The sequence below is a fragment of the Pinus tabuliformis genome, chromosome J, assembly GCF_031772625.1.
Source record: "Pinus tabuliformis cultivar Carrire ecotype Pingquan chromosome J, CPIR1, whole genome shotgun sequence".
Classification (NCBI taxonomy): Eukaryota; Viridiplantae; Streptophyta; class Pinopsida; order Pinales; family Pinaceae; genus Pinus; species Pinus tabuliformis.
This window is the reverse complement of record NC_142295.1, coordinates 918053805-918075574: the sequence shown is the minus strand read 5'-3', so window position 1 is coordinate 918075574 and position 21770 is coordinate 918053805. Positions and strand designations below refer to the sequence as shown.

The window sequence follows — 21770 nt, the reverse complement described above, 5'->3', positions numbered from 1 at the left end:
CTTAGAAAGGAATGAATGACTCAACCACCATTTATCATATAGATGATTAAGTCAGCATGTGCCTGGATTTCGATATCTTTTGGAAAGTTGATGTAACAATATGGAACAACTTTATTTTCATAGTTTTCCATCAATAGTTTTGATTAATTTAGATAGAGAACATCATGTATAAAAACACATGCTGTCCTCGAGATAGGAAGTAGTAAGTAAGCAAGCTAGGTAGGTGATTGATCAAAATCAAAGCTAAGTTCTTTATTGTATTTCTAGTTTCTTGCAATATAAAGTTCCTATTCATTCAGGTTCAACGAATGGTGTGCTAAGTATTTAGCGCCTTACTACTTTCGTAAACCAGGGTCTTGTTTAAGGAGGTAGGGCCCCTTCCTTAACTGGGTATTCTATGTACTTTATAGAATAGTTGTAATATCTTTTTATATCTTTCATTTATTTCCCTCAATTCTTCTTGTACTTAGCTGTAACTCTCATTATTTCCTTTGTTACAACTCTAAAGTTCAATAGCCAATATGTGTATTACTGCAACACTAGATTTCACTTGGTGTAACTATGATATACTGTACTACTGCAACTCTACATTTATGTTTATTGCTGCAACTCTGATAATTCATACTATTGGAACTCTATAGCATGGAATTATTACTATACTTCATTCATTAACATTATCATTCAATGTGTACCAATCATTTTTATGGGATTTACACAACAATTTGTGACTTAGATTGTTGCTACAACTCTGCACTAACACCATAATACTCTATTTATTTTCCAAAAATATAATTACTCTATTTTCAATTGTGTTCTATTTACCTCATCTTATTTATAGCCGTATTTATTTTATGAAGAAAGTGTGGTTTAATGGTTTGTGATTTATGCATCATATTTCACGTGCAACTATAGTTCCATTAAAGTAACCAAGATCATTTTAACATTGGAACAAGTCACCTTAGATGCTTGTGTAATTTATTTTCTGCAAGTGTGATATTTAATTTCATGCAAGTGTGACATTTACTCTCCTACAGGAATTCTCTTTAAATTCTTGCAAAGTATGCATTGGATTTCAAGTAGATTTCTCTTGGTGACTTATGAATTCATCCCAATATCTTGCTTTGTGAAACACATTTACATTACTACAACTTTAGATTGTATCAACACAAATGATGCATGAAAATTCACAATTTCCATACGAACCTTAGATTGACAACTAAATGTGCATTTTTTGGTTGTCTTTCTCCACAATTAGAAAGGTAACAAAAAGGCCCATTAATTTTACAAGGTAATTTTTAGAATATATACACAAAAAGGATTATTTTGTCTAAGAATGCCAATTTAAGGCTATCTATAGGTGTAAAAGCATAAACTATACCTTCTGAAATTTGAACCACTCATTTTAGGTCAAAATTGAGACTAGGGTGTGCATTTACTCTAAGGCAATATTACCTTCAAATTTATATGAAATCCAAAATCTTGGTAGACGAAAGCAACCTATTGTTATTCAATTGCATTTTAAATGATATAGGTAAATTTACCATATATATACCTCCATATTACAACTTATAAAAGAATTTTTGGATTTAAAAGGAAGCTTGGGCATGCATTTTAATTTGGTCACTTAGTACAATTTTAACCTTCCAAATGACAAGGCAAACTTTGCCTCACATAAACTTCTTTTAAAGTTGTAATTGAAAAATTAACAACATGAACATGTATAATATGATAAACCATAGATCATTGGCGCTAATGATCTATGGTTTTCATAGTAATTCAATTTCTTTATTCGGAACTTAGACCAAAAACTATCACAGCAATACAATACAATGAAAATCCTTAAATTTTGACGTTTACACATAAGACTGACATAATTTCTTATGACGAGATGGCTGAACATTATTTATTGATATGGTATGTACTGCACTGGTCATTGATGAAACAAATATAGAATATATACCCAAAAATGCGGTACCGAGTTTCCAAATGTTTCTCTATGTTCTGTTAGATATTTCAAACAAATAAGAGATACTCAATTTATAAACCAGTGAATTTTAAATCACTGAAAATATATTCAATCCATTTGTGGAATTGAAACACATGACTTGATATTGGTATTGGCTGTGAGGAACTACACAATCAGTTTTAAACACATCTCCTCGCTTTATTCCTACTTGGAAAAATCTGCTCATTAGATGAAATATGCTAAACACAAAGCCTTCTTGTTCTTTGTTGGGTATTGGATACCTAAGTGGCAGTAGTGCTTTATATAATTTTTAAAATTTAGGATTATCCTTGGCTTACCTCATTTTTGCTCTAAATTCTTGTTCATATGGAGCACTAGGTGTTCCAGTCCCATGGTGTCGCAATTTTAAGTCCACTTGTGGGCAATGTGCGACACCTGCAAGCCTTCACTTTTCTCGGTTATTCCACTTGGACTATGCCTACCACAAACACTTTATTTTTAAGTGTTTCTTCAATTATTTATGCAACGAAATTAACTTAACTTCAATTATCTTCTATGTGCGATAACCATATATAAAACAACAATGAACAATAGTTCAATATCGTACACAAACAACAACTATAAAGGGAAGAGGAAACACCGAATAGTTCGCCCCAAATATTATACTCAAACTTCTGCAAATATATTTTACAAATATAATGTACAAAAAGTACAGTTTACAAGCTTGTTTCAGTTGCTTGGTTGCACCAGAAACTCGTCCACTTAATTTCGTCCAAGTCGTGCAGCTCGCTGTTACCCCTGCTGGATAGTGCGATTTATGCCCAAACAGTGCGGCCACAAAACCTTGAAATTCTGCCTAGACCAAAAAGATTTCGCTTCATGTTTCTGTAGGCTCATTGGGTGAGCCTCACCTTGTCCGTCACCTTCGTTGCGTCCCTTTGTTGTCCTTGGTGCGAATTCCTTATTTTTGCGATGTTTGATCAACTTACTTGTGCTTGGCGGAATTGTCACTTGGTCGAATGACCCTTCACCAATATATACATGTTTGGCCCCTCCTTATTTGTTTAAGACAACATGTCTTTTGGTTCAAGCTGACTTAACACGTTCGCCAATCATACCAATCGACCGAATATTCGCTGGGTGAACACCCCTCCATGGGCAGGGCGCGCCCCTGCGTCAACTTTCCTGGTGGGGGGGCGGGCGCCCCTTGTGGACGAGCACACCTCTTTCTTGGGCATTGCATATGCCTTGACGTACACACTAACTTCCCATCGCTCCTTGCTTGGTCTGCACGTCGCCCCTTTGTCATTCCTTTGCTTGCACACTATGCCATTGCCCCGCATGCTCGTCACCAATCAATCACGTCGCTCTTGCCTAGGTGACCCATGTTGTGGGCGCACCCATTTTGCGGTTGTTACAACATGCACAATGGGTAGATGGACGTACTCCTCCCTGATGCGCTTTTCCTATGTGCGGGCACTTTCCTATACGACGCGCCTATGTGGTTCATTCTTTGGTTTGTGTGGTCGGGTGCCTCACTTTTGTGTGGGCATGCACCTTCCCAACTCACCTTCTAATGTTCATGTCACCAAGTTGCATGGGTGGGATCCCTACCTTTGTGCGGGCAAGCCCATCATGCGCTCTTCGCCCAACTTGGTTTGATTTCGGTTTTTCGCCTCTCCACATCTTTGTGGGTGGTCACGTGTGCCCATTGGCCATAGTGACAATTTGAGTCCCTAACATCCTCCCCCTCTTTAAAAAGGTTGTTTCCCTAGACAACACCATCTTGACAAACTCTTTTTTCCAAGTACATCATCTTCATTACGATAACCAGATAGCTCTACTTATGACCTACTCCATTCTCATACCTCATAACAACTCTGCAAGAACATCATGTACTGGTACCCCTCGTGATGTGTTGGGTGTGGAGCCTGATTATCTTCTGTATTCAAAGGTATCGCCACATTGGACCCTAGTTCAAAATTGTTGCCACCCGTAAAATATTCGCTGCAGGGGGGGTCCGGGGGGGTGGTTGTGACCTTTGGGGAGCCCCCCCCTGGTGGGGGGTTTCGAGGGCAGCGCCCCCAAAGCTAAGAATAGATGTAAAATTGCCTTGTAAAAGTATAATAATTTCTAGTTAATCTGGGTCGTTCATTAGGCGGAGATCTGATGGTAGAAGTTATGTTTAATTTAGGGTTTTTTTCCCTAGAAGGCAACCCCTCACTATATATGAGGGAATTGTATTGCGTTTATGTAGATCTGTATTTTGAGTGAGAAAGAGAGAGGAGATTGAGAGTGAAGAGGGTGTTATAGCGGATCTGCTGTAGGTTGTATCTCTTCAGTTTGCTGGATAATATAAAAGGAAGGACTGGTTGTTTCTCCGTGGACGTAGCCCAAACTGGGTGAACCACGTATATCTGTGTCTCTCTTGTTTTATGCGTTTTCTGTGTTTATATTTCTGCAATATTTTATGTGTACCATTGCTCCGTAATATATAATTTTATAACATGATGGTGACTAATCAGGTAGCTAATCCGACCGTAACATCTCCACCACAAGAATGCATGCATCTAGCATCATCACAACTATCATCGCAACCTGTTGTCATATGATCCTTCTACCTATCTCGTCTCATGGTCTTCTCATCACTTCAAGGGGTCTCATTTCCTTGAGAGGGTGATAATGAACCCATCTCCATTACAAGTTCAGAAAGATGGTGAGGATAGGAAGTTTGATGGCCTTCCATATCAATCTTCATCTTTCTCCAACATCTCAATCCAAGTATCAACATCCTCCTCATCCTAATTTCTGCATGTATGCCTCTCGGTCCTCCTTTTGTACAAGTTCTTCGATTTCACATCCTTGAGTTCTTTCATTACCTCTAGCCTTCCTGTTAAGTCCATAATGTTATCGGACAATGCTCTTATGACTTCTACTTGCTCCATGAGTTTTGCTTCTGTTCGATTCAACCTCTCGTATAATTCTTTGTTTTGTTGATCTTCTTTCACACCCATTGCTGTTATCTTACACTCACCCTTCATCGATGTAATGGTTGGGACACTCAATGGTACGTCCTCTCTTCCATCATAAATATACAACTTCCTCAAATGTGGCATGATCATTGCTTCAAACTTCTTCATGAATTCTATCCCCGTGATTATAAAGTTAACTTTTCCTATCCATTTGCCAATCTTCACTTCCACAACCTCTACCACTCTAATCACTTGGTCTGGTGGAGAGCTCACTACCTTGAGACAACTTTAAGTTGGAATGAACTTCAGTCCAAATATCCTTCCTACCTCCTCTCTCATGAAGCTATGAGTCGTATCGATGTCCAACATGTTGACCAACGCGCCCTGTCCAACCTTCATCTCAACATACTCCAATTTGTTTCTCTCAGGATCATGCTTTGGGATAGCCTCTGTTGCTGCTACAACACCCAAAATTTGCATCAACCCAACCATTGATTCCTCTTTCTTCTTTCCATTCGACTGCGTAACAACTGGGACTCCTGATCTTGAAGGAAAATTCTTCATCGTATGGTCACCTTCGCACAATGACTTCAAAGGTTTCTTTGCCTTCAGCTTACCACCTATTCTTGCATCAACTTCCTTTGAAGCTTTCTCCTTTGGTTTATGAGGCTTCTTCTTCTTTTCCTCGGTCCTTTCATCATAATGGTCTACCAATCTATTAAATGCAACAAATGCCTCCTCAAGTGTTTTGGTCTTCTGTCACTTCACCTCATTGTGTGCCCAAGTGTTCAATCCAATGATGAAGTTGAAAACATTTTCTGTCTCCACCATGTCAGGTAACTCCAAAATCACACTCGCAAATTCCCATTGATAAGATTATAGACTTTTGGTTTTCTTGATGTACTTAATCTTCGTTCATGCATCCCATGTTTCATCTTCCGAGCTAAAATGAGCCAACATTGCTTCTTTCATTTCCTCCCAAGTTGAGATATCCTCAACATCACCATGGGAAATCTGATCCATTCTCTTCCTCCACCACATATTGGCATCTTTCGTAAGGAATTGGGCATCAACCTTCACCTTGGCCTCTTCCGATGCAAGTTCCAACCATTCAAAGTATTGTTCCATATCCCATATAAAGTTTCCAAGTGTTTTCATGCTCCTCATTCAAGCATATGAATTTGGTTCCTTAATATTGATGTGGGAAGCTCCACCAATCAAACCTTGCCCCACTTCTTTTTGCAAAATCAAAAATTTCGTTCAAAGCTTCAAAAATAATCTTCTGCAACTTTGCGGTCTCATCCATGCCTTATCTCTTCATAGTTTCAATTTCGTTGACCTCATTCACGGTTTGATCATATCTCCATTCAAGATACTTATATTGCACCTTGAGGTTCGCATGACTCTCTCCCTGCTTGGTGAACTTCTCCCTAAGTTCGACATTCTTCGCCTTAACCGCTTCCATCTCTACCTTATTTTATTTTATTTATTATTTATTTATTTATTTTTATTTTATTTACTTATTATTACTTTTATTTATTTTTATTTATTATTTATTATTTTATTTATTTTTATTATTATTTATTTGTTTATTTTTATTATTATTATTTGTTTATTTTTATTTTTATTTTTTTATTTTTTATTTTTTAATTTTTTTTTAATTTTTAATTTTTAATTTTAATTTTAATTTTTAATTAATTAATTAATTAATTAATTAATTTTTTTTATTTTTTTTTGCTGAATTCTGTAAATGACCATCCATAATCATCTTCCTCTCCTTTTTCCTTTGCATAGGCTTCTCTATCCTTTGCTTTCTTTGTTGAAAATGACTGCAATATCCCTTGTCTTTACAATAAATTGACCAGACTTTTGGGTGTCGGGCTCTATCAATCATACACCCATTAAATTCAATGACTCAAACTTAATTGCACTTTTGACTTGACTTATGACTCTTTAACTCCAAACTTATAATTTCATGTCAACTCTTTTTATCAATGAACCTTGGGTGTCCGATACAACCGAAAATGAACCCTTTTTATTTCAAAAATTTCATGAACTCTCAACTCATCCACTTATTACTCCAAAATATTAGAAATTAAGAAACATACCTTATATCTCCACTAACTTTATCACTCTAAATATTACAATTTTTAAAAATACTTTTTATTGTCATCCTTATCTCTCAAAGACTTTATTTTATGATAATAATAATAATTATTATTATTATTATTTTTGTTTTTGAAAGACGAAAAGACGCTACTTATCATTATTATACCTTACGAGATAATTTCACATGAGGATAACAAGAACAAGGTAGAAAAATCCCCCGTGGAGCAGGCTACAAAAGGAAAACCTCTAATAACAGATTGCTTATTACAATTATTCCATTAAATGACCTATTCATGCATAGATCTAAATAGATTCCTTCTCGAAATTATCAAACTGTTGATCTCGTCTTAAATGTTATATTTTTGAAATCAACTTTACTCTCATTTTTTGTTGCCTTTCTTTGCGAGGATAAACACCAAATATCTGCTTCTCAACAACTATTAGAATCACTAGCAAGGCTATTAATCCAAACCTCATCGGAAACAACTGAGTAGTCATCCTGATTATGGTACCATGTCCAATGTGCATGCGTTGCATTATAAATCACAAATTTACCATGCCCAAAACTTGCTTCACGAAATAATGACAAACAAGATTGCGGTATCTTATACAATAAAGCAAGGCCTTCTCGATTCCCTTCTTCTCCTATAGTGATATGCACATATCAACATGGAATTCAACCATCACAGGAATCGATTCACAATCAATAGTTGATCACACACAAAGATCAAGTCAATGTACCCATAAACTTGATTCGACACCCACGCATTATCAACATACAAAGCCAAAAATGGAGGTTTATAAAGGATTGAGTTCCTAGGAACTTAACATATGTTCTATCCACATGTCCTGCGACAACTTCTTACCTCTTAACACTGCTTCTTATCCTCTCCTTGATCTCGTGGTTGATAAATCTTCAGTCTATTTCAAAACTATGTGCTTCTTTTTGCATAATCGATCGTGAGATCTAATTTACATTTCTTGGTCATGCCTTATGCACCTTCCAAAATACCAAAGACAACACGAAAGTGTCAAATTGGCATGCCAGATCTCTATCATCCACTATGACGAGTGTAAGAAAAAACTATAAATATTGGGGAAAGAGATCCTTTCACGTGCTACTAGTGATAACTCATTCACCATGCAGTTACATGCATCGATCTTCAAGAACAATAATCTTTACTTTCACAAGTGGCTTCAATTCTTAGCGATGATGATCATGACTTCTTTGTGGCATCTCTGGGTGTATAATTTCTTGCAATTTTACAATCTCCACACACAGTACCTTCTTGATAATTACTATGGTTGTAGAACTTACTCACTAAAACTCTCGACTCTTTGCAAATAAATTACACCTGATTTGATACAAAAAATGATGTCGCACACTAGGAGCTTACAACTTAAAAATAACACACAACATAAAACTGAAATCCACGCACAACCAATGCATATAAATATTCAGAATTAATTCATTAATAAATAAAATATTTATAAGAGAACTATTGGCCTAATCATTGGCCTCTCATTCCTCTCTCTCACTCACTTACATCCCTTATGCGCTCACCTAGATTTATACAAGTGGATCTGAGCCCAAAGTAGGTTCTAGACCTTAAACAAACTCCCACAATATCTCTCATGATCCATAAAAACTGTCATCTAATCCCTTATCCATAAATAATATCTAACTAACCCTCAAATCTCTCAACTCTTCCAAAATACTCTCGAACCTTCTCCTATTTACAATAATTCTCATTTTCTCCTAAAACTATAGGAAAATACAATAAGTAATTAAATCTTAACTTAGGGAACCAACTCCCTTGGTACACATTCAACCCTAGGTTAGTTGCTCCTGTATCAAGTAATAACAATTACAAATAATAATAATAAACCAACATCAACAAGAACAATAATAAAATAAATAAAAAACATTAATATATAAATAAATAAAATAACAAGTAACGAAGACACTATAAAAATAAATGAAATAAAAAATGACGAAGAAAAATAATAATAGACTGCATTTTTGAGAGGTATTCATTCTTTTAGGAAGGGAATGCCGAGAGACAAAAGAGCCACTGGTAGTAGTATTTAATTGAGGGCTTGGGGGTTTCCAGTTGTAGAAAGATTCCATGCAGCTGAGCCTGTGGTTGGGTGGTGAGTTGTCCCCAAAATAGTGTTGTGCACAGTGGGAGAATAATAGCACAACCACTATGAATTATCTAGTAAAAACTATCATCTCTTACAGGTGCATATTTCATCTCATGATCTCGTAAATTATGTCCTAGCCAGATGAATATTTATGTGTTGATATTTTATAGCATGGATTGATGTAAAATTTATATGTTATAATTCCAGGTCTTTACACCATTGTTGCAACTCTCAATTCCTTGTTGTTGTGATTCTCACCTCTATGATGTTGCAACTCTTGCTTGTTGTGACTCTCCCCATTGTTGCTACTTGCACCAAATGAATTTTGTTGCAACTCACTGAAGAATGTTAGGGTGTTGTAACTCTATGTTAGTTGCAACAATGCATCAGTTAACCAATTTTTTTTTATCTATGGATTGACCAGGTAGTTAAATAATTGAACTACTCATGCAGGAAAATGAAAAGGGTGAATAGGTGCTTAGAAAGGAATGAATGACTCAACCACCATTTATCATATAGATGATTAAGTCAGCATGTGCCTGGATTTCGATATCTTTTGGAAAGTTGATGTAACAAGATGGAACAACTTGATTTTCATAGTTGTCCATCAACAATTTTGATTAATTTAGATAGAGAACATCATGTATAAAAACACACGCTCTCCTCGAGATAGGAAGTAATAAGTAAACAAGCTAAGTAGGTGATTGATCAAAATCAAAGCTAAGTTCTTTATTGTATTTCTAGTTTCTTGCAATATAAAGTTCCTATTCATTCAGGTTCAACGAATGGTGTGCTAAGTATTTAGCGCCTTACTACTTTCATAAACCAGGGTCTTGTTTAAGGAGGTAGGGCCCCTTCCTTAATCGGGTATTCTATGTACTTTATAGAATAGTTGTAGTATCTTTTTATATCTTTCATTTATTTCCAACAATTCTTCTTGTACTTAGTTGTAACTCTCATTATTTCCTTTGTTAAAACTCAAAAGTTCAATTGCCAATATGTGTATTGCTGCAACACTAGATTTCACTTGATGTAACTATGATATACTGTACTACTGCAACTCCGCATTTAGGTTTATTGCTGCAACTCTGATAATTCATACTATTGGAACTCTATAGCCTGGAATTGTTGCTATACTTCATTCATTAACATTATCATTCAATGTGTACCAATCGTTTTTATGGGATTTACACAACAATTTGTGACTTAGATTGTTGCTACAACTCTACACTAACACCATAATACTCTATTTATTTTCCAAAAATATAATTACTCTATTCTCAATTGTGTTCTATTTACCTCATCTTATTTATAGCCTTATTTCTTTTATGAAGAAAGTGTGGTTTAATGGTTTGTGATTTATTGCATCATATTTCACGTGCAACTATAGTTCCATTAATTTAACCAAGATCATTTTAACATTGGAACAAGTCACCTTAGATGCTTGTGTAATTTATTTTCTGCAAGTGTGATATTTAATTTCATGCAAGTGTGATATTTACTCTCCTACAAGAATGCTCTTTACATTCTTGCAAAGTATGCATTGGATTTCAAGTAGATTTCTCTTGGTGACTTATGAATTCATCCCAATATCTTGCTTTGTGACACACATTTACATTACTACAACTTTAGATTGTATCAACACAGATGATGCATGACAATTTACAATTTCCATACGAACCTTAGATTGACAACTAAATGTGCATTTTTTTGGTTGTCTTTCTGCACAATTAGAAAGGTAAAAGAAAGGCCCATTAATTTTACAAGGCAATTTTTAGCATATATACACAAAAAGTATTATTTTCTCTAAAAATGCCAATTTAAGGCTATCTATAGGTGTAAAAGCCTAAACTATACCTTTTGAGATTTGAACCACTCATTTTAGGTCAAAATTGAGACTAGGGTGTGCATTTACTCTAAGGCAATATTACCTTCAAATATATATGAAATCCCAAATCTTGGTAGATGAAAGCAACCTATTGTTCTTCAATTGCATTTTAAATGATATAGGTAAATTTACCATATATATACCTCCATATTACAACTTATAAAACAATTTTTGGATTTAAAAGGAAGCTTGGGCATGCATTTTAACTTGGTCACTTAGTACAATTTTAACCTTCCAAATGACAAGGCAAACTTTGCCTCAGATAAACTTCTTTTAAACTTGTAATTGAAAAATTAACAACATGAACATGTATAATATGATAAACACACCCCAAACAACTTGCACAACTAAAACCCAAACTAAAATACAACCTTGGCTTGCTTTTTACAAACATGTTGTGCATTTATAGGCTTTTACTAGGAATCTCTTACCTATTTATGCACAAGATATTTTTATGAATGGTGAGTTTTTTATGATTGTGGAGTGTATTTGCATAGTAGAGTCCTTTTAAGTATTTTTTATCCTAATTTATGCTATGATATTTTATGAATGAAATAAATGTTATTGGATAATAATCTCATGTGATTTTTGAAGAATTCTTCGGCGAAAATCACATGGAGAAATTTATGTCGACGCGTTTCGAACCAACCAGTGTGGTTCATCGTTAGGACAAGTTGAATGAGCAGATCTGGCTATGCACTTTAAATAGACAGGGCAGAATATCCAATGACTCAGATTTCTCGATAAGGTAACAGCTAAAAAGACAATAGCTCGAGAAATTTGAGTCATTGGATATTCTTCCCTGTCAATTTAAAGTGCATAGCCAGATCTGCTCATTCAACTTGTCCTGACGATGAACCACACTGGTTGGTTCGAAACGCATCGACATAAATTTCTCCATGTGATTTTCGCGGAAGAATTCTTCAAAAATTTGATATGGATCACAGAAGTCTCAATTCAATAATCTCATGTGATGTTTACTTATGAACTTGAAACATGCCTAATCATTGTTGCTTCTTTTTCTTAAAAATAAAAACAAAAGGGTGAATGCTAGTTCATAAATGATGTTGTTTTTTGTGTGTAGAGTTAAAGTTTATAAGAATCATAGAACCTTTAGGTTGTGAACTCATGTGATGAAGTCATAGGGATGTATTAGAAATAGAGTATCAATAATTCATATATTATTATTTAATATCCATTAAATATCTCTTATATATTGCATATCTTAAACATTAAAGATCATGAAAAACATCACATATAAGAAAAGTGTGAATCAAAATAGTATCGATATTCCATTAATGCCATGTGAAAAAATAGTACTAAGTGCCATGTGTTTGTAGCAGTTCATTAACTATGAGTTTGGATTTCAACATTGATCATATTTAACTAAAATCCGATGAGCTATGGGAAACCAGGGATAAGAAAAACAAAAAAATGATAATTATTTAGTAATTTTCAATGGTACGATAGATTTTATTCATTCCATCAAAACTACTAATCGTTATCATGTCCATGGGATGTGTTTACTGTGATATTTAATAGACATGACAAAAAGGCAGTAAACCAATCATTGGCTTACTGCTTGCCACCTATTACACCTGAATAGGCATAATTAAGCCCCAAGATGCCAAATCCACCCATGAGATGCATACTTTGTTGACATGGTAGTGCCATGTGGGTGCTACATGTTGAATCACACTGGAAATTCATAGGGTATTGGTGGGTCATGAATGGTCACCATGTGCCCTTAACACTTCATCAAATCAAAGTCGAACTTTCCAAGACAATTAAACATTGTCAAAACTCCAAATAATGTTGGGGAACCAAGGATAAATAAAAATAAAAAAATGATAATTATTTAGTAATTTCCAAAAGTACTTTCCATTTTATCCAAATTGTTGAAACTACTCATCATATTTATACACCATATGTATTAGTGCCTTATAGAAGGATTTCTTGTTCCATGACAACCACAATACAAAGCTCTTAATGTGAGGAACCTTAGATTCTTCATGCTCCCATGTTTCAACTAGAAATATAATATCAATTCCACTAATATCCAACTCAATCTAGGCCCTTTGCTCCATTGAAAACCATAGCAGTTCCATGCAAGAATCCTAAGTGTACCGAATTCCTATTTATTTAATCATTTTGGTCTCCATCCCTAATAATAGTCTTTATATATATACATATATATATATATATATATATATATATATATATATATATATATATATATATATATATATATATGCTTGCACTAGGTTAGTTTAAAGGAAAACGAGTTTTTAAGATGATAAAAGGATTTTTCCTATTAAGTCAAATATAGAATTTTATGGGAGGTCTTCTCTATGAATATATAATAAAGTAAATCAAGGGTAAGAGGTTTGGATGATTTGTGTGTGCGTCTGTGTGTACACACACATTAGATCTTTGAACTCAAGAATTAAGATTTTGATTGTATTTATGGACCTATTTCAAAGAGAGTATAAAGACATGGGTTGGGAACTTTTACAAGTCTAGTTTGGGTGCTTTTGAAATAAATATATAAATATGACATTCTATTTGTTGTTTGTCAATAAAAAATGCATGTTGTGTGGAGTTACCTTTTTGTGTTAAATGGATTTTCAAAGAGATATTCATGTTATATTTTTGGAATTTCTAGAGGTTGATGGGTTCAATGAACCATAACATGGAAATCTTCTAATTCCCCATTTTAAATTGTTGTGATAAGTTCACTTATCCTATTTTTAGTGCAATAGAACCAAAGAAAAGAAAAGTGTAAGGTTGTTGAGCACCACTTGTATAAAGGTCCAAAAAAATTCCCATCTTTGCATCGGGGATGTGTCAACAACACCACAAAGATACAATTAAAGGAAATAAAATCCACCTCTAGTTTTTAGAAGACATTGACTACTAATGTGGGTCTTTAATCAAGCCTCCTCTAGTTTTTAGAGGACATTGACTACTAATGTGGGTCTTTAATCAAGCAAGTGTAAGCATACATGAGGTTTGAATATAAGTGTCCAAGCATAACAAATACAAACATCTAATAATGCCATGTGTGGCTATTGACCACTCATAGTATGCAAAGGTGAGCTCTCTTCTAAAATATAAATAATCATTTTTTGTCAGACCTTGTTTTCATGATTTAAAGTAAGATGTTCTAAGAAAATACAAATGTTAATTTAGTCTCTCTCACGCGCGCGCGCACACACACACACACACACACACACACACACACACACACACACTTGATTCTCTCTCTCTCTCTCTCTCACACACACACACACACACACACTTGATTCTCTCTCTCTCTCTCTCTCTCTCTCACACACACACACACACACTTGATTCTCTCTCTCTCTCTCTCTCTCACACACACACACACACACACACACACACACACACACATTATTTATGATTTATTTTAACAAAATTTTTTATCCCTTTTAAACATACCTTATTTTATACTTATTGAACATTTTACACTATGTTAAAGGTAAATCAAGCATTTTCCAACCATCTTCGTGTTTGAAAAACATTATAATTAAAAAATTAAAACAATGGAAAAATGATTAAATTGAAGTTTCACTATTGCAAGGGCTTGGTGCAAGTAACAAGGTAAGTGAGCTATTCCTAGCCTATAAGAAAGATAAAAATGGTGTATTTTGCACTCTTTCTTGTTAGCAAGTTAAATAGAAAAATCTACCTTTTCTTTAGTAAATAAGTAGAAACCTCGCATACATTCATTCATTTATTATTATTATTATTATTATTTTTCTATTAACTTAATTATAATATCTATATAAATAAAACAATCTCTTGATTTTACTTTTTTAATAAAATGAAATAAACTTAATGCAACATTATGGTAAATTATATAAATTTTCATAAATATGAGAATAAAAAACAACATTACTTTATATATTTTAAAATGTACAGAAAATCAAATTTTATGCTTTTATTTTAATTAAAACCTTGTTGCAACTTCATTGTGACATATATTTTTAATGTAATAAAAATATATACACACAAAATCAAGTATCTACGTTTTTAGTTTAACTTAAATTTCATTATTATATGTATTTTTAATAAATTAGTCATATTTTCTTGTCCACATATAATGGTACCATTATCCAACCATATTTTTTTATGGTTTGTTCTTTCATATATTTGGGTTTAATTCCATACTATGATAAGGTTAGAGGAGTAAGTGACCCTACTCACATGATGTCATAGCTCTTATTATTCTTGCTAAGTCATGAATTATTAGTTGCATACATTCTTTTTATTATAGTTATAACCAAAAAATTTAATCATAAACCTCCTCCAAATTACTTTAAATAATATTTCTACAATTCAAAATCATATTACTTATTGTTTTTAATAAAAACTCTGTCACCAAAATTTTAAAACAATTTTTATTATCACATTTAGTAAAGCGTCGTGATATATCACATGATATGGAGATAATAAAAGCATCATAATATACACATTCCAAAAATAAATGATGCTAAAAAGGTCAAAATCATATATATAATGTTCCCTTTTAAAGTCTTAATCAAACCTCTATGAAAACATCTAAATTAGTTCGAAGATAATATTAAAAAGATAAACTGATTCATTTTCAGGATCCAATTTCCACTATTATTTGTCACTGAATGGACTTGCAATTAGATGGTCTTCTATACACGCTCCATTTTCTTAGTGGCATTGCTTACCCTAAACTTTTGAGAATTGTAGGTTTTAACCTCGTACATAATTACCTGCATATGAATTCTAAAAACAAAATATAAACAATGGCGATACCATAACACATAAAACAAATATACACAAAGATTTTCCCCTGGATCCCAAAACTAGGACTACCATATTGATTTTTCATTATGTTCCTTTCAATGTTACAATCCATATATATACATGTTGAAGCATCCATAAACCCTAATCCATTAACCCAGATCAGATCATAACCACAGTTCCCTTGGATCTAAAAAATACCATGGAGCAAAAACCATCGCACCCAAAACCATGTGCGAAAGCCATGCCCAAAACCATAGGTAGGTCTGCCCACGTACTGGGGCTAGTCGTGGAAAGAATATAACAAAACCCAACATTCTCCCACTTATTGTTTTGTTTCCACAAGGAGCCACAAGAGAGCTTAGTCGTTGATCCAACCCTGTAATGCCCATTGTTTCTCTACACCAAGAGAACTTCTCAGAGCTCACAAATTTTTTCAATGCATCTGCAGTACTATTCAAAGTATCGACCTTTACCAGCAACACCTTTTTGTCTTCTCTCATATCCCTCACAAAGTGATACTGAACATAAATGTTCTTTTTCTTTGAATGATAAAAAGGGTTCTTTGCCAAGAAAATTGCACTTTCGTTGTCACAGTCTATCCTTATAGCTCACTGTACTAACCCCATACTTGAACACAATCTCTACAACCAAACTGCTTCCTTGCTTGCATGAGTGGCTACCATGTATACTTCCTTTGTAGTTAACAGTGCCACTACAGATTGTCTCTTACTCATCCAACTGATTGCACCTCTAAATAGGTTAAACACATACCCACTTGTAGATCTTCTCTGATCCATATCTCCAGCATAATCTGCATCAACAAAGCCACGGATGTCCAAAACTCTATCCAATCCTAATATTCCTTAGTAGCACAAACCATAATCACTAGTGCCACGCAAATACCTAAAAACCCACTTCATTGTTGTCCAATGCTCCTTCCCTGGTTTTGACATAAACCTGCTCAATACTCCCACTGCATGTGCAATGTCTGGTCTAATACAAATCATCACATACATTAGGCTACCAACTACACTTGCATATGGAACATATGACATGTCCTCTTCCTCTTCTTATGTCTTGGGACACTATTCAACAGATAACTTTACATCTACAGGAATAGGAACCTTCATCGATTTACTATCCTGCATATTAAACCTCTACATTATTGTCTCAACATGCTTCCTTCGGTTTAATCGGAGCTTCCTCTTTGCCCAATCTCTTTAATTTCCATGCCCAAAATATAGTTTGCAGCACCAAGATCTTTCATGTCGAATTTGGAGGACAATTGAGTCTTCAAATACTGGATAATTTCTTTGTCATTTCCAACCAACAACATATCATCCACATACAAGACTAGATAAATAACACGGTCACCAATTAATTTAAAATACACACAATGATCTACTTTGCTTTCGGTGAATCCAAGTCCCCGTATAAATGTATCAAATTTCTGATACCACATCCTTGGTGATTGTTTTAACCCATACAAAGAATTTTTTAACTTGCATACCAGTTCTTTCTTACCCTTCATCACAAAGCCTTCAGGTTGCTTCACGTAGATCTCTTCTTCCAGATCCCCATGAAGAAATGATGTCTTCACATCCATCTGTTCTACCTCAAAATCAAAAGAAGCAACAACAAATAAAAGTAATCTAATAGAAGCTACCTTGGCAATAGGAGAAAAAATATCACCAAAATCAATTCCCGGCACTTGGGAATAACCTTTTGCTAGCAATTGAGTTTTATATTTCTCCACCTTTCCTTTTGCATTTGTCTTCTTTTTGAACACCCATTTATTGCTTATGGGTTTCCTTCCATCTGGCAACTCCACTAGATCCCATGCCTCATTTTTGTGCAAAGATGCCATTTCATCAACCATGGCCTCTTTCCAGAGTTTTCCATCCTCTGAATCTACTGCTTCCTTCACAGTTCTGGGATCATCATCAGTAATAGATAAGGAAAATTTTGAACAAAAAGTAGATGGACTATACCTTTCTGGCTGCCTTCTTTCTCGAATTGATCTTCTCACAATCAGAGTTCGTGGCTCTTTATCTTCTGATTCTTCTTCTGCTGTAGAGTCTAATTCTTCAACCTTTAGCTCAAAGTCTATCTTCTCAGGTTCCTTTGATGGGACTTCACATTTAATAACATCTTTCACCTCTCTAAACACCACATATCGGCTATACACAACCTTACTTGTTATTGGGTTCCAAATCTTATAGCCTTTTAAACCATCCTTATACCCAATAAAGATGCAATTTTCAGATTTACTATCCAAGTTTGTTCTTTTCTCCTTTGGAACATGTACATATGCATCACATCCAAATAACCTCAGATGTGAAAGAGAGGGTTTCTTACCAGTCCATACCTCTCGTGGAGTCTTATCCTCCAACGCTGATGAAGGTGATTTGTTGACCAAGTAACATGCAGTCCCCACCACCTCTGCCTAGAATTCTTGTCCTAACCCGACACCACTAACCATGATTCTTGCCCTTTCCATCAATGTCTTGTTCATTCTTTCTACAACTCCATTTTTCTCAAGTGTGTATGGAGTAGTCTTCTTCCATGCTATACCACACTTCTTACAGAATTCTTCAAATTCCTTCTTGCAAAACTCTCCACCGTTATATGTACTCAACACCTTTATCTTCTTCTCTATCTGGTTTTCCACCAGAGCCTTAAATTCTTTAAACGTGTCAAAGACTTTAGATTTCTTCTTGAGGAAATATATCCATGTATTCCTTGAGAAGCCATCTATAAAATATACATAGTACACAGACTTACCCAGTGATGGAACCTTCATAGGTCCTAACAAATCACTGTGCACAAGCTCTAATATCTATTTTGCCCTCTTACCACCAAAGGGGAAACTCACCCTATTCTGATTCCCATATACACATTTTTCATAGAAATCAAAACCCAGAGAGTTATTATTCATACCTTCTACCATACCTTTACCATGAAGTATTCGAAGGCCCTTCTCTCTAATATGTCCAAGCCTTTGATGCCATAGCATGGTCTTTTCTCCAGAGACCACTAGATTCTCTGCTCCACTTTCAGGAACCACATAACTGTTTCACCCATCAATAATAGTTCTACCTTGTAGCTTGTACAGAGTTCCAATCCGAAATCCCCGCATCAATACTATTTCTCCCCAAACCATCTTGTATGTATATTTCTCGAACACTGTTTTTACACCTGCATCATCCAAGTTGCTTACGTAAGTCAAATTTCTGGCTAATGCAGGAATATGCAGAACACTCGAAAGTGTTCTAATCCTTCCACCTTGCAACTTCAACTTGACTTTTCTGGGACCAACGATTCTAGCGTTCCTGTCATCCCCCAAGAAGACATCACCACCATCATATTTCTCATACTCGCATAACCACTCTCTATGAGGAGTGAAGTGAAAGGATGCACCTGATTCAATCAACCATGCCTCATGATCTACATTTGTGCTTGAAGAAGAATCCAAGTACACATCCCCACCTTCATCTGAGGTGGTTTTTATCTCTGAAGAAGGAGCATCATCAGATCCATTTCCTTTCTCAGAAGATTTAGATTTACAGTACCTTTTGTAGTGCCTTTCCTTTCCACATTTCCCACACACCTTTACAATTTTTCCTGGAGATTTAGATCTGCCTTTAGATTTAGATCTCCCACTCGAGGACTTATGTTTGTTTATGTTCTAAGACCATCCTTGTACAAACAAGGCATCACCATTCTGTCTCTCCATATTTTTCCGTCTCATCTCCTCCGTCAGCAAGGCTGAGACTATTTCATCAAACTATGAGGCAATTGCATTGCTACCTATTGCAACAACTAGACTATCCCACAAATCTGGTAGAGAACACAACAAACTGATGCACTTATCTTCATCTGAAATTTTAATATCAATAGATAATAATGGATTACCACAGTATTAAATGCGTTCAGATTCTCTATCACTGAGTCTCCATCTTTCATCCTCAGGTTATACAACTTTTTATGTAGGAACAGTTTATTCACCAGATACTTTAGATTGGTACAAAGTCCCTAACTTGTCCCACAAAGCCTTCATCGCAGCTTCCCTTGATACATTCAACAATACTGAATCTGAGGCATAATCATATTGTTCTTTTTGCCTTCCGATCCAACTTCTTCCATTCTTCATCGGACACTCTCATTGTTTCAGTACCTGGATCTACTGCGATCCACTGATCTTTATCCACCAACAAATCCTCCATCTTGAGTTTCCACAACTCAAAACTCAGACCATTAAATTTCTTGATTTCTATCTTTCCACTTCTCGCCATCTTCTTTCACCACCAGAATCGATCCTGCAGATTTCCCACTGATTAAGGTCTACCACAAGCCCGAATAAAACCCCTCAACAGCAAAGGAGTCCCCTTGAAGCCAAAATAGCTCCGATACCAAATGTAGGTTTTAACCCGGTACAAAAATTACCTGCATACGAATTCTAAAAACATAAAATAAACAATGGCGAGATAATAACACATAAAACAAATATACACAAATATTTTCCACTGGATCCCAAAACCGGGACTACCAGATTGATTTTTGTTTTTAGAATTCATATGCAGGTAATTTTGATATGGGGTTAAAACCTACATTTGGTATCAGATCTGTTTTGGCTTCAAGGGGATGCCTTTGCTACTCAGGGGTTTTTCTCGGGCCTGTGGTAGACCCTGTTCAGTGGAAGATTTGGGGGATCGATTCTCTATGTATATTTATTTTATGTGTTATGTTCTCTCCATTGTTTATTTTTTGTTTTTAGACCAGAGGAAGTAAACCTTTGGGGTTAGGATCTTCTCATCAAGCCCATCTACCCAGATATTTTCCTTGGGAAAAACAATTTATATACCATACATTACTTCTTGTTCATCAAATTTCTAAAATTTTGAGTGTATATGCCATAAATATGTATTTACATATAAATATTAATATATATTTACACAAGAATCTAGTAAATATTGTTTGGTCAAACGTAGTTACAGAAGGCGCGACATTCATAGTGAAGAACCAGTGCCTATACACAATCTAGGCAACTGCAAGTCCTTGTGGTGACAAAGCATTGGGACAGGGTCAAACATGGACTTTCAACATCTTCATAGGAAAAACACAAGAGAGAATCTAGGTTCGTAGCGGATGCACCTTCAATGTGAGCGGGCGAGGTAGGTGCAACACTAGTGACTACGATGGGTTACACAATTATCAAGACTACATAAGTGTCCCTACGATTCTTTTTGAATATGCACTCAATTAGTATTAGAATCTAGATTTCTATGACATACCTTTGGTTGATGGTTTTAATATTCCTTTCTCTGCAACTCTGTCCAATTCCAATTACAAAACAATAGGATGCACTAGAAACATCAATGCCATCTGCCCTTCAGATTTGAGAATAACTGATGGGTGAAAAAGTGCTTTTGTTTCTTTCAACAAGCTTGAATGTTGCTGCATGAGTGAGCATGCAAACAAATGTGGTCTCAAATTCTATTCAAAATTTAAGGGGCAGTGCCCATAGGCGTACAACTATGCTAAGGACGATGCTACCATCGTCTTTACCTGCCCTTCTGATGCTAATGACAACATCATCTTCTGTGGTAATTAACAACATAATATCCTAGTAAAGTAAATATAACTAAATAAAGGAAACTCGCTCTATGCCAATTATGATATTCTTAGCACCTTCACTGGCTCTTGTGGTGCTGATTACTAAACATCACTAAATAAAGTCAACTCCCTGTAGTAACATATTCACAATAAGAATGCCCTTGTATTTACATGCCAAGTTTTATGCAATATGGAAGAGAGTTAATTTAGAGGTATAGATGAGTTGGGTTTTTTGGTTGAGACTAGACTTCACTAATTCACAGGTTCA

The 21770-nt window shown here is 35.0% G+C and overlaps 1 pseudogene; it reads left to right on the top strand.

Annotated features, from left to right (window-relative positions):
• The window catches only part of LOC149229749 (pathogenesis-related thaumatin-like protein 3.3 pseudogene), a 65541-nt pseudogene extending 44041 nt beyond the window's left edge, over positions 1-21500 (top strand).
• The last annotated feature ends 270 nt before the right edge of the window (positions 21501-21770 follow it).